This window comes from Gopherus flavomarginatus, chromosome 10 (assembly GCF_025201925.1).
Source record: "Gopherus flavomarginatus isolate rGopFla2 chromosome 10, rGopFla2.mat.asm, whole genome shotgun sequence".
NCBI classification, from domain to species: Eukaryota; Metazoa; Chordata; order Testudines; family Testudinidae; genus Gopherus; species Gopherus flavomarginatus.
The window spans coordinates 77,673,080-77,686,671 of NC_066626.1; the positions used below are offsets into that span (position 1 = coordinate 77,673,080).

At 43.8% G+C, this 13,592-nt stretch overlaps 1 long non-coding RNA gene across 1 annotated transcript; it reads left to right on the plus strand.

Annotated features, from left to right (window-relative positions):
• Window positions 1–3,403: 3,403 nt before the first annotated feature.
• Window positions 3,404–4,097, plus strand: LOC127030531 (uncharacterized). The gene is made up of 3 exons (XR_007768403.1): window positions 3,404–3,671; window positions 3,722–3,834; window positions 3,886–4,097. It is a non-coding gene; the product is annotated as an uncharacterized LOC127030531 (long non-coding RNA).
• Window positions 4,098–13,592: the final 9,495 nt, after the last annotated feature.

The window sequence follows — 13,592 nt, forward strand, 5'->3', positions numbered from 1 at the left end:
ATATTTTGTTCAGGTCAAATGAAATGTTTAATTTTTTTTTAACCTTTTGATTGTTGAAAGTTTCATAAACAATATTTTTATCTAGGACAAGTATCTGAAAAGAAGGCCACTTTGTGGCTAAAGAAATCAAACCCAGAAACATGGAGTTCCTTTCATCCTCTCTATTATGATTTTCACATTTTACACATGCAGTCTGTTTGCAGATGCCTCTTAGAACAACGTATTATTTTGGGGCTGTGCAGAAATTCTAAATGGCTCATTCGGAGAGCTCTGGATTTAACATAAAAAAACCCCCGAAACCCAGATTATCTCACGTTTGATCTTTTGGAATTCCTGGATCCATTTTTACATATTCTTGCTTTAGAGCTTTGTAAGGCAATGCTCCCCAGTAGAGTTCAAAACATCCCACTTTGGGTCTGATCCTTCTCTCACTGAAATAAGTGGAAGGCCTCCCACTGCACAGGATTGGACCCTCTGCCAATAACTTTAATACAGTCATTACGCTGGCCATATCCAGATCTGAATATGAAAACATAATACACTACAATATGTCCATTCATTTCAGATTCCAGGTTACTGGTAACAAAATATAAACACAAGCAGCAAGTATAACAAAATAGCAGAATTTCAAGGGCTATGAAACACTCATCAGTTCTAGGACAGGATGAGAAACCAAACTGCATGGACGGGAATGATCTTGCAAAGAATTATCATCAGGGTGTAGATATTCTGACAGGTCTTCTGAGATCACAAATATGTTGTCACCTCTGGGCATGCCAATAAGATTCCACTTTACCAGGGCTTAAGTAGTCAATGTTCAGCAAGGGGACTGACCCCATCTAGCTATCCAAAGGCTGGCACTGCCGTCCATTGGTTTGGCTACAGGACGCACTGTTAAGTGACTTGCTCCCTTCCCCAGTAAAACAAACACACTGTTCTGACAGCTCTACCAGCTCATGGAGAAAGTAATATACTAGAACCAGGAATCAAATCTTCTTCTCCTGAACAAAGCAGTGCAAAACTCCACCTCTAGTAGGCCAGAATCATAGAAATTAGCAAAGGAAAGGATCCACTAGGTGACCTAATCTAACTGCTCTCAGAGACTATGATCTGCAGAGAATTTGCCGCAGTTGCTCCATTGCATTAAGGAAAATAAAAAGTTATCATTTAAATGTATTGTAATGAACTGGCTATTTTGTATATAGGTAGGGCTTCTGCTTTGGGGGTTTATTACTTTCATTTTGAGGGATTTATTTTTAAGCAATTTTTGAGCTTTATGTCGCTGTCAATACATCAGTGGTTTTGAGGGGCTCTTTTTGTATATACTGAAATGAATATATTGTGTCTTACACACATACTGTAATACTGTATATTATATACATTACTCATTTACCGTCGTACATACCGTAATGTTCCCTAAGATAGTTGTGTTTTGAACAGCACCATGTTAAAGTGCACTAAGGAACCTTTCGTGTGCACCAGCAGGGTCTACATGAACCAATTAATGAGCAAAATGGTGCGCTTTAGAAATCACACCTTCATCATCTGCATTTCTCCTCTGTGTAGAGAGGCCCTTAGACAAAAGCTGTGTTGCCATGTTCTTAAGTACATACGTAAGCATTTTGAATCACTCTTCACACTTGTACTTGAATACTTTAAATACTCTGTACGTATTGGTATTACATACATGTTAAAGGCACTTACAGCACAAAACCCTTTTTTTTAATCTGCAAGTATTTTTTTTCAAAATAGGTTTTTGAAACAATCACATCCCTCCTAACTGTCCCACAAGCGCCCATGGTGTGGAGTGGAGTGAATGCCATGAAGCCTTCCAAGCCTATGGATTTGGTACAGAAGTTTCAAAGTCAAGAACCAAAAAAGTACCGATTGGAAGAATTGAACCAGGATATGAACTGGAAGGATTCAGGACCGACACCGAACAATATGAGCAACAATATTTTGATAAGTTAGATACAAGTTTCATACATCTATAGCCCGGATCCCAGATGGCGCTGTAATCACGTTTTAAACTACAATACCGAGCAGATGGGAGAGAAGTGAAAAAGCATCTCATACTGACACCCAGCTTACCTCTCAAAATAATACTAAGCTCACTAGTGAGTGGTTAATGACTCATTTGTTTCTTGTCCAAATCTGGTATTACATATTGAGAAAGAAGATGCCTGTTTTACACAGCTTCTCTGACAACAATTATAAACAACAAAACTGTCTTGTGCTACCGTAACAATCATGAATTCTTGGATTATGGCATTGTCATAAAGGTAGCATCTGTAGATGTGATAGTGAAGGGAAAACTATTGACCTATGTTCTAAGTGGGGCTAAAGACAAGTGCTTTATGATCAGTTTCCAGATGTGCCTTTTTTCGCCCATAACTGTTGTCGCTATCTCCTTTTCAACCTGGGCACAGCTTCTTTTTGCTGTGTTTAGGGGTTTTGAGGCAAATTTGTCTCGCTGCCTTCCTGCCTAAGAGACACATGTGGGCCTTCAAAGGTTGCAGCTATTGGCAGTAAAACTGATTTGCTGCAATGATATTTAGAAACTGCTCTTTGTCTACACTTACAGCTAAACCATGGCTAGCACTGATTCAGCTAAACCAGTTGCTGACAGCCAGTTGCTGAAAGGTTACTATTTGGTAGCATAGAAATGCCTGAAGTCGTTCACTGTAATTCTTAAGGCCTTGATTCAGGGCTTGGTTACACTTGCAAGTTAGAGCACATTAAAGCAGCTCCGGGCGCCCTAACTCCCGATGTGTCCACACGGGCAAGGCACGTAGAGCTCCTGGACTCTGCAGCTGGAGCGCTCCTGGTAATCCACCTCCACGAGAAGCATAAAGCTTGCTGCACCCCAGCTGAAACCCCCCCAAGGTGTTGTATTACTATGCTGTGATTGGCCTCCAGAAACGTCCCATAATCACCTGAAGCCAAATGGCCATTCTTGTCATTGTTTTGAAATCAGCTACAGGCATCTGGATATCCCCTTTCAAAGCTCCGTTTCTGACATCCGGCATGTTTATCTGCTCCAGGACAAAGCAAACCATTAGTGTGGAATGCTGCTGTTGTGAGTGTGTGTAGGAGGAGAGGGGGTCTGCTGCTGTCTGAATTTACAAGACAGCATGCTGACACACTGCCCCTCAGAACACATTGTCTCTCCCCACACAGACACACAACACACTCCCTGACACACTCCACCACCACCCCATTTGAAAAGCACGTTGCAGCCACTTGCATGCTGGGTTAGCTACCACAATGCGCTGCTCTTTGTGGCGTTGCAAGAGCTGCTAATGTGGCCACGCCCGTGCACTGGTAGCTGACAGTGTAAACACACGGCAGCATTTTCTCTGCTGTGGTCTCCGAAGGCTGGTTTAACTCAAGCACTCTACGGGCTTGTCTACATCACAAAGTTGCAGCGCTGGTGAGGGGGTTACAGCGCTGCAACTTAGGAGGTGTACACATCTGCAGGGCATCACCAGCGCTGCAACTCCCTGTTTGCAGCGCTGGCCGTACTCCCATTTTGTCTCGGGTGTAGAGGATCCAGCGCTGGTGATCCAGCGCTGGTAATCAAGTGTAGACACTTACCAGCGCTTTTCTTGACCTCCGTGGAATAAGCAGGTATCCCAGCATACCTGAGGAAGCCTCTGGTAATCAAGCAGGTCTCCTTCCCCAGTTTGCTCTCGCGTTCCCCGAACCCCCGAGCAAGCAGGTCTCCTTCCCTGCGGTTTGCAGGGGGGCTCGGGGAACGCGAGAGCAAACTGCGGCGAAGCTGGTCTCCTTCCCCGGTTTGCTCTCGCGTTCCCCGAACCCCCGTGCAAGCAGGTCTCCTTCCCTGTGGTTTGCTCTCTCGTTCCCCGAACCCTGAGCAAGCAGGTCTCCTTCCCTGCGGTTTGCAGGGGGGTTCGGGGAACGCGAGAGCAAACCGCGGCGAAGCTGGTCTCCTTCCCCGGTTTGCTCTCGCGTTCCCCGAACCCCCCTTGAAGCCGCCCAACAGCGCTGCAGTGTGGCCACATCTAACACCACTTGCAGCGCTGGTTGCTGTAAGTGTGGCCACTCTGCAGCGCTAGCCCTATACAGCTGTACTAATACAGCTGTAACAACCAGCGCTGCAAAATTGTAGATGTAGACATACCCTACATCTGCAAGTGTAGCCATGCTCTTAGGAAAGTACTTAAGCAATTTTTTTTGAATTGGGACGTTTTCTTGGATCCAAGCCTTTAGATTTTTATCCCATTGTGACACATGGCTAGAAAGAGTTAAACATCCTGCAGAATAAATAACCCTCAAAACACGTGGGGAGATAATGTTTGTATTTTTGTGTATATACATCAATGTAACCAACAGTGCCTGTCTGTGCTGTATTCTCATAATTCAGAGGTCAAAAGAAATCCTATCATTTAAATGAATTGTAAATAAGAGATATCTCTGTATTCATCTCTCTTTGAAATGTATAGCAAATAGTTTGTGAATGGTGGAGGAACAAGCAAATGGCCTTACATTAATTCTATAGCTAAGGACTGGTAATGAACCTCCTTCAAAGTCAGGCTAATTATCTTTTGTTCCCTGAGGAACTCCAACTTGTCAAAAAGACATGGAATTGTATAAAGGATTCTTGGGTCCTGATTCTGTCATCTCAGATCTGCTTAGGCTACATCAGGGGAAGTTTGAGTCACAAGGCTGAGGTCCCAATTATGCTGGTGTGCCTTGAATATGATATTTGGACAGTGGACTATAAACTAAGAACTGTTTCTGAAATAACTTTTTGCAACAACAAAGCTCACCATCTCTGCTATGAATTTGCACCTCAATGAATTGAACTCGTGTCTGGATGTATATCGATCCTTTAACCATACGCTCTCTCTTTTGTTTTTAATAAATTTTAGTTTCATTAAGAATTGGCTGTAGCACATATTTGGGTAAGATCTAAACATTCAATAACCTGGGAGGTAATGTGTCTGATCCTTTGGGGATTGGTAGAACCTTTTCTTTTATATGATGAAATAAGATTTACAGAAATTTTTCATCATATTTGACATGGGTACCTAGATGGAGGAATGAGGCTGGATCTCTTGAAGGGAACTGTGTTGTTTGGATTTCTGAGTAGCCAGTAAGGTAACGCAGAAGCTGTTTTATGCTGGCTTGGTGAATCTAAGTATTGGAATATCAACCAGCTTTATGGGGATTGTCTGCCCCATTCTTTGCAATTCACCCTAATTGAGTGACCACAGCTGGCTCCCCACTAGGAGCCCGGTCAAACCCATCTTGAAACGTCATCCGCTATAACTTCAGCACTTCATAACACCATAAAACTAATGCACTTTATTGGCGTTCTACCTTTTCACTAACTCCTAGCTTTTCCGTATTATCAAGTTCAGTTTCTAAATTTATCTGCTTAGGATAAATGGAACTTTTCTCTGTGAATGAATAATTCTGGATTTGTCTATTTTAATGTATGATTTACCTTTAAGACATTCTAGACTCTAGAAGACATCTGAGAATTCTCTAAGTATACTGCCTGTGTTTTTTGTATGCAAGTATGTGGCATTTACAATGGGCACTTTTTAAAAAATGATTTCATGACTAAGAAAGCTTATAATTCTAATCGTGGTGGAACATCAGCATTTACTACTGGAAATGTTAGTAAGTGATCTTTTTTTAATTATAACAGTTATTGCCCCTCTATTGGTATTTTATATCTTGCATATGAAAGAAGCACTTTGCATTATGTTTTCCTTAGCTACAGTACTAAATTTGTTCCTTGATACAATACTACCTTATGCTTGTGTCCCGATTAAAGGTTACAGCTCTGCCATTAATGTTAGTTGATTTCCTTCATTTCTAGTTTTCTCTTTTTGAACTGATACAGAGTGAGTAGATAGTCTATGCTGTATTTGGTCACTTACAGCCTGAATCAGCATTTCACTAATTTCAACAAGCAAAAAGGGAAAACCAAACCTTATTTGGTTTGATTTTCCAGTGTTCATTCCCTAAATCTGCTCTCTCCAAGTCAACTGCTCCAGCGTCCCTTATATCCAAAGCTACCTCAGTGAGTCAGCAGATCCCATTTAACTATTTCACAGCTGGGTCAACACTTGATAGGTTGGGGGGGTTTCAGACAAACACTGCCAAGCCTGTCAGAGCAGCCTCCATAACCAATTCCGTAAGATGTTTTTCTGCAACACCTGCCAGGGAGCCAATAACAAGGCAGAAACTATCTTTATTTTACATTTTGTACAGCATTAAGAGCCTTGTCAGAGCTTAACAATTAATAGATTCTAATAATGAATACAACATTCTGAGGGACCTAATTTTCTCCAAGCAGGCCTCCCGCCAGACCTGATGAGAAAAATGTGAAGTCCTGGTGCATCATATTTGCTGCAGCCTCACTCTCTCTCATTTCACTTTATTTATTCAGATGTTGGTCGCCCCCCATACCACCCCCGCTGCTCAGGGCCCTGGAACAGTTACCTTCCCCCTTCCCCTTTTTCAGCCCTGCCCACACACAACTTTCTGCAGACAGTTATGTGCTTGTTTTGCATGCATGATTCTGTATGTACCTGTGCAAAGCCCCATTTTGAGCACACGTGGAGAAGTGCATGTGCAAAGCAGGCACATGGTTGCACACACAACGATGCTTGTGGGCCTGATGTATGAAAATAAGTCCTTGAAATATTTTTTATTCAGAATACAAGGATCCCACAGCAATCTCGTATATTGGAGAACTGAATTCATCTGAAGTATAGAGGTTTAGATCTGGCTACAGAAGGGAAAATAGTATACGCTACGTTTTTGGTTTATTTTACGTATGCTTTTTCTTCTTAAAGATATCCTGCATCAATTGAGCAATAGAATACTGTGAGGACAGTGCCACCTAGTGGTACTACAGGACCACACAATGTTATTCCTCAGAGATTACTGAAAAATAATCTATACTATACGTTTGGAGACAAATTACATTTTAGACAGTTGAGAAAGTTCTCAAATGAAATCCATTTTTAAAAATATCCACACAACACTTGCATTTATTTTTTCCTTCTTATCCAAAAGAAGGGGAGGAACAATGGCCTATTGGTTGAGGCACTGGCCTCGGACAGGTGAAACCCAAGTTCAATTGCCTGATCTGCCACAGACTTTGTGTGTGACCTTGGGCAAGTCACTTGGCCTCTTTGTGCCTCCATTTCCCATCTATAAGTGGGGATCATAATGCTTCCTTACCTCAGGGGTCCCAGAGAGGAGGTGGGCACCACTGAGATAAAAGTGCCATCCATTGAAACATCCTGAAATGAGTCCTCAGTGATTGAATTGGTCATAGGAGGCATAGACAAAGACATCCAAATGGAACATAACTAATATATACCAAACAAATGAATCTATACATACACACTCTTGGGCTGCCTATCATTTTTGTTTGATTATTGAACACTACTGGGGGCATGGGGATGGAATAAGAGGAGGCTACGGTATCAGATTTAACACCTGTGCAAACCTCCTTTCCTGCGTATGGATGTAGAATTACACTATTATAGTATATTTATTCCACTACATTTATTTATTGACTTCAGTATGGTTGAAATTGGAGCATTTCAATCTAAATCTGTAGGCCAAGAGTTAGGATTCAAGTGTGTTCTATTTTGGACCAATCTCCTAAAATTTTCTCTCATACAGTTTCCAGCAAGCAGTAAGAATGCCTTGCTTGATTATATGCAATCTATAGGACACAGAATCGATATTCAGAAATCAGACCATCAAGTCTAGTGTCCTGGCTCTTTCACTAACCAATACCTAAGAAAAGCTGGACTGATTCTCCAGTCTTGCATCAACATTTACACCTGTTCAAAGAGACGGGAAAGTGGTACCATTCTAATTTTGTAGCATTTTACATCTTCTTTGCATAGAAATAAATGACTAAGCAAGGTGCAGGACAGTAGAGAATAAAGTCCCTTTTGCAAGCTTCCCTTGTGAGCTGTGGGTCCTAAGTATCTCTGAAAATGAAGCACAAGATGTATCAACAGTTGGACACCCAAAATTTGAGGCACAATTAGTTAACACTTCAAAAACATGGCTGTATAGCAGTAAATTTATGTTGCATTCAACATCACTTAGTGGGAAAAATTATAAAAAGTACTTTATAACTGCTTCTGATTCTGACTTTTGGACATTTTAACAAGCAGTTATATGATATTTGTACACAATAGTGGTAAATGCAAATAAGGTGCATACTTGCACACCCAATTATTTGAAATTCTTGTCCTTAGGTTATTGTTAGTCTTAAAAGACAATACCCTATTGAAATGAATGCTGTTAAGAGCTGTTGTTTTAGATTGCCTAAGCACTATGTTGGGTCATCTTTGAAAATTTTTCTTTAAAACGATGTAAGCAGAGTCAGGATAAGCTCTACCCTGACATCTGGTGGAAAGAATGTCAGAGAGTTTATTTGCATAGACACGCCTACCCTATCCCAGATTGCTGAGCGGTGGGACTGCTTGGTGACAAATGACTCACCCTCAGTTGGGTGGTACTTGCTAGACAAGGGTCATGGGTTCCAAAACCCAGTGAAGTAGAGATGCTGGGGACAGGTATCTGTGCCTGGTGGTGCAGGCTCCTTGTGGAGCCAGAAGCACCAGTTACACCCCCTCCTCTCTCCACTGTGGAATGTCAGAGTTGATTTTTTTATTCCCTCAAGAATCTAAATACAGGTTGCTGAGCTGAACTCACTTTGGGCTAATGGTGCACTAGCACTGGGGCTCCCCCACTAAAAGCTGAGATCACTAAGAGTTGAAATCACAAAAAAGCTGAAATGACTTAGCTGAGAGCACTGAGCATTGTGCTAGCTAGTGGGGGAGCCTGAAGATATGCTGTGGAACAGAGCAGCTGGCGGAGTGGAGCAGTTGCGGGGACGGCTGGAGCGGATCACGGGACAGCTGGTGGCAGCAGAGTGGCTGGCAGAGCGGAGTAGCTGCGGGACAGGTGGAGCGGCCCACAGAGTGAGCGGAGCCGAGCAGTTTTGCAGAGCAGCTCATGGAGCAGAGCAGCTGGTGGAGCGGAGCAGTTCCTGAGGACGGCTGGAGGAGCAGAGTGGAGCGGCTGGTGAAGCGGAGCAGTTCGTGGAGAAGGCGGAAGCAGAACCCACGGAGAGGCAGGGCAGTTGGCCCTGGAGCACGTAAGGTGCCCCTTTCTACCCAGGCTGGGGGGAGGGACCTCTACAGATAGACTCTCGAACTCTGGGGTGGCATTGACCAGAGACTTTTGGGTTGTTGGACTTTGGGGTGATTGGACTTAAAACCCTAAGCGGAAAAAGGACAGTGCCAAACGTACTTGGAGGTGGGTTTTTGTTTATGGTTTGTGTTATAACCCTGTTTGTGGTGTTTCTCCAATGGGATGCCGCATTGATTCCTTCCTTTATTAAAAAAGATTTTGCTACACTCAGACTCCGTGCTTGCGAGAGGGGAAGTATTGCCTCCTAGAGGTGCCCAGGGGGGTGTGGTATGTGAGTGTCCCAGGTCACTGGGTGGGGGCTCGAGCCGGTTATGCATTGTGTTACTGAAACGGAACCCCTGGATACTGAACCCGGCCCTTGTTGCTGCCAACTAGAGGGGCAGAAGGGTTACAACTATAAGGGCTAAAAATGCACTTTTAAAAAAAAAATGGAAGCTTATAATCTGCAATATCTGAATCTGTTGTAGAATCAAATAAACACATCATTTGGATCAGATAAGCCCATGGGCTGTAAGTATATAAAGTTATTACTATATGCTCCTTCAACAAGTTTTCAACTGATGATCAATGTCAGCTCACTACATTAAACCAAGCCCACAAAGTTTTGAGTAAAAGTTGGTCTTTTCATCTGAAAAGAAAATTATCTATTTACCCTAACTAAAAAGTAAAACTGAAAAATAGTCTCTACTAATTAATACCTGGTGCTTCAGAAGGAGATGAAAAAGCCTCCCATGTAGCTAGATGCAAACTCTGTTCTTTCTTCCATGCATACAAGCAGCCATTTGCTGCATGTCAGTGGAACCTATGCAGTTTGGGGCACTAGGAATGCAGGGTCTGTTAAGTGTCTTTTAGGGGAAACACATCCTCCCCATTGTGCAGAACTCAACTCTGTGGGGATTCCTTCTCTGGCCGTGCATGGGGTGAGTTTGAGATCAGAGTGAGAACAGTTCAGAGGATGGGCATGTTGAGGACTGGAGGATTCTTTTGGCCCTTTCCTCCAATCCTTTCCTGCCCTCAGTAAAATGATGGGGTAATGCCATGGGGTGTACACCAGGCATTAGGCTGCAGTAAGTTTCATGGAATGGCTCCACTGTTGGTTCACAGTCTTGTAGGAAGTATTCTTTTTGTCCCCCATAGATCTCCCTAGAGTTCACTCAAAATAATCAGTTAGGATGCAACAGTCTAGATTTGCTCCTTAGCCCAGTGGACCATGCAATATAAGATAGAATAAAATGCTTTCGTGACCCTTTTTTATACTTTTATACCTCAAAGTATGCAGTTTGATAATTCTGTATAATTTAATCTTAAATTACTCACTACAAATTTTATTAATGATTATAAACTCATAATATCTTTTCTGGCCCACTGGTTAGAACTCTAACTTAGTATTTAGGAAAACCAGGTTCAATTCTCTGCTCTGCCTCTTGCAGGGTATGCACACCCTGTCTCGTTTTGGGGCAGGTCGGGGTTCTGATACTACCGGGGTTACAGTCTACCTGACTATCCCTGGGCTGAGAGCAGCACGACCCGATGGCCAGAGTCAATATGGCTTCCCTGGGGATCAGGGCTGAGTGGCCTAATGACCAGAGTCAATATGGATGCCCTTGGGGGTAGGGCATTGTGGCCCAATGACCAGAATCAGTATGACTGCCCTGGAAATCAGGGCTGTGTGGCTTAATAGCCAGAGTCAATATAACTGCCCTTGGAGTTCAGGGCAGCATGTCCTAGTAGCCAGAGTCAATACAACTGCCCTTGGGGTTCAGGGCTGTGGGGCATAATAGCCAGAGTCGGGGGGGAAGGAGGGGCTGATGGCTGGGGTAGGGGGACCCAGGCCCTCCCTGCTCCACTGGGTCCCGGCCCAGGGCCCTGTCAGTGGCGAGTATGGTCACCACCCTGTCAGCAGGGATCCTACTGCAACAAACTGACCTTCATCAGGTGGGAGATACCACTCACACAACCTCCCTGGGCCACTTCCTACATGTCTCCTGAAGCTGGGGTCCGTACATTGTTGGGGGCCTCCAAGCTCCTCAGTATACATAGCTCCCTGGGATTCTGACTCCAGCTGGTTGGCTGTAGGCAATAGGTCTCTGGTCTGGTCCTCAGGATCTCTGGATCCCGCAGATCTAAAGTGGCTCCTGAGCAGGAGCCTCAACCCAATGTCCTTCCTCCTTGGTGGTCAGCCTAGAATGAGCTGGGCTGCTCCCTTTTATACTGACACAGCAGTTGGAGTATGCCCAGCACTCTGATGGGCAGGACTTCCGCCACCCATAGTGTAGGTGTGACAGTACCTCCCATTAGGCTTTATGGAAATATGCTTAGAATGTGTTTGATGCTACATATGCCATGTAACATATCTCCGTAAAGATTATGCTCTACTGACTGTATTAATCCTATTTGCATGCATGTATCATTTTTGTAGTCAAAGTTATGAATGTTGGCTCTGTACTGGCTTGATTTCTAAATAATCTTAGGGTATGGCTACATTTGGAATTTCAAAGCGCTGCCCCGGCAGCGCTGCGGGAGCGCTGCCGTGGCAGCGCTTTGAAGTGTGAGTGTAGTCAGAGCGGCAGCGCTGAGAGAGCTCTCCCAGCGCTGCATGTAAACCACATCCCTTACGGGTGTAGCGTGCAGCGCTGGGAGCCGCGCTCCCAGCGCTGCTGCCCTGATTACACTGACGCTTTACAGCGCTGTATCTTGCAGCGCTCAGGGGGGTGTCTTTTCACACCCCAGTTGCAGCGCTGTAAAGTGTGAGTGTAGCCAAGGCCTGAGTAAAGCATTTGGTCAGTTCCTGGAGAAAGGAATGTTGAAATTAAGTACCTAATCAAGAAACACTTAAAGGACAATGGATCTTGGAATGCTCCCATCCACATAAGTCTACTTGAGGATGTTCAAGGTAGCATGTAAACAATGGATGCTACTTGTAAAAACAGAGTCATGTATGGACATGCGAATGGCCCACTTGACTCCTAAACTCCATCTTGGAGCTAGACGTTGCATAGGAGTGGGTCTCCACCCAGAAGACAAAGTCTATTTAAACCCATGGGAGACACCTCCATTTTGTCTTCAGCTGGCTAAAGAGAGAGCCTCTCCACCCACCAGGATACTTGGAAGAAACTGGAACAAAGGGCAGTGACTCCAAGGGGTGTGAGTGATTGCTGGACCCAGGCTAAAAGGAGATTAGTCTGTAAAAGGGAGCATTCTGGAACTGGTGAGGATCGTATCTGTATTCAGTTTGATTAGACATAATTTGCACGTTTTATTTTATTTTGCTTGGTGACTTACTTTGTTCTGTCTGTTCCTACTTGGAATCACTTAAATCCTACTTTCTGTATTTAATAAAATCACTTTTTACTTTTTAATTAACTCAGAGTATGTATTAATACCTGGGGGAGCAAACAACTGTGCATATCTCTCTATCAGTCTTATACAGGGGGAACAATTTATGAGTTTATACTATATAAGTTTTATACAGGGTAAAACGGATTTATTTAGGTTTAGACCCCATTGGGAGGTGGGCATCTGAGAGTTACAGACAGGAACATTTCTGTGAGCTGCTTTCATGTAAACCTGCAGCTTTGGGGCAGGTAATCCAGACCCTGGGTCTTTGTTGGAGAAAATGGGAGTATCTGGCTCAGCAGACAGGGTGCTGGGGTCCTGAGCTGGCAAGGAAAGCAGGGGCAGAAGTAGTCTTGGCACATCAGGTGGCAGCTCCCAAGAGGGTTTCTGTGATCCAACCCGCCACAGTTGGGTTAACCCTTTCTTGCCTAGTGTAAGGTATGCACACCCTGTCACACTGCCCTAGACTTCCTGTGTGAGCCTGCATGTCACTTAGCCGATCTGTGCCTCAGTTCCCCATCTCTAAAATGGAAATTCCCTACCTCTCAAGGGTGTTGAGGGGATAAATACATTAAAGATTATAAGGCAATTGCATACGAGGGAGATGGGAGCCATACAAGTCCCTGCAGAACTGAATTCCACATATTGGCTACGTGAAGAAATATTTTCCTTTGTTACTTCTGTGATTTTGAGTGATCCCTCTTTTTAACATTCCAGAACAGCATAAAAAGAAAGCAGTTACCTTGTTCCACTATACCCTTCCAAATGTCAATACCCCACTTATGCCCTATCACAGACGGTGCAGTTTTCAAGCTTGCTCTGCTGGCCAAGTATAACCCAACAGGCTACAGCCACGACTACACCCTATCCTCAAGAGTCTCAGCAATTACTCCACCACCTTTTTAAATTAGAAAGCATCCCCTGCTGTAGGTTTATCTAGTAATGGTCCAAATAACTCTGCCCACAGCCTTAAAACAAACCATAGTGTCCCAACTTAAAGTCCTTGGTCAATCTCTTCTTTTCTACTC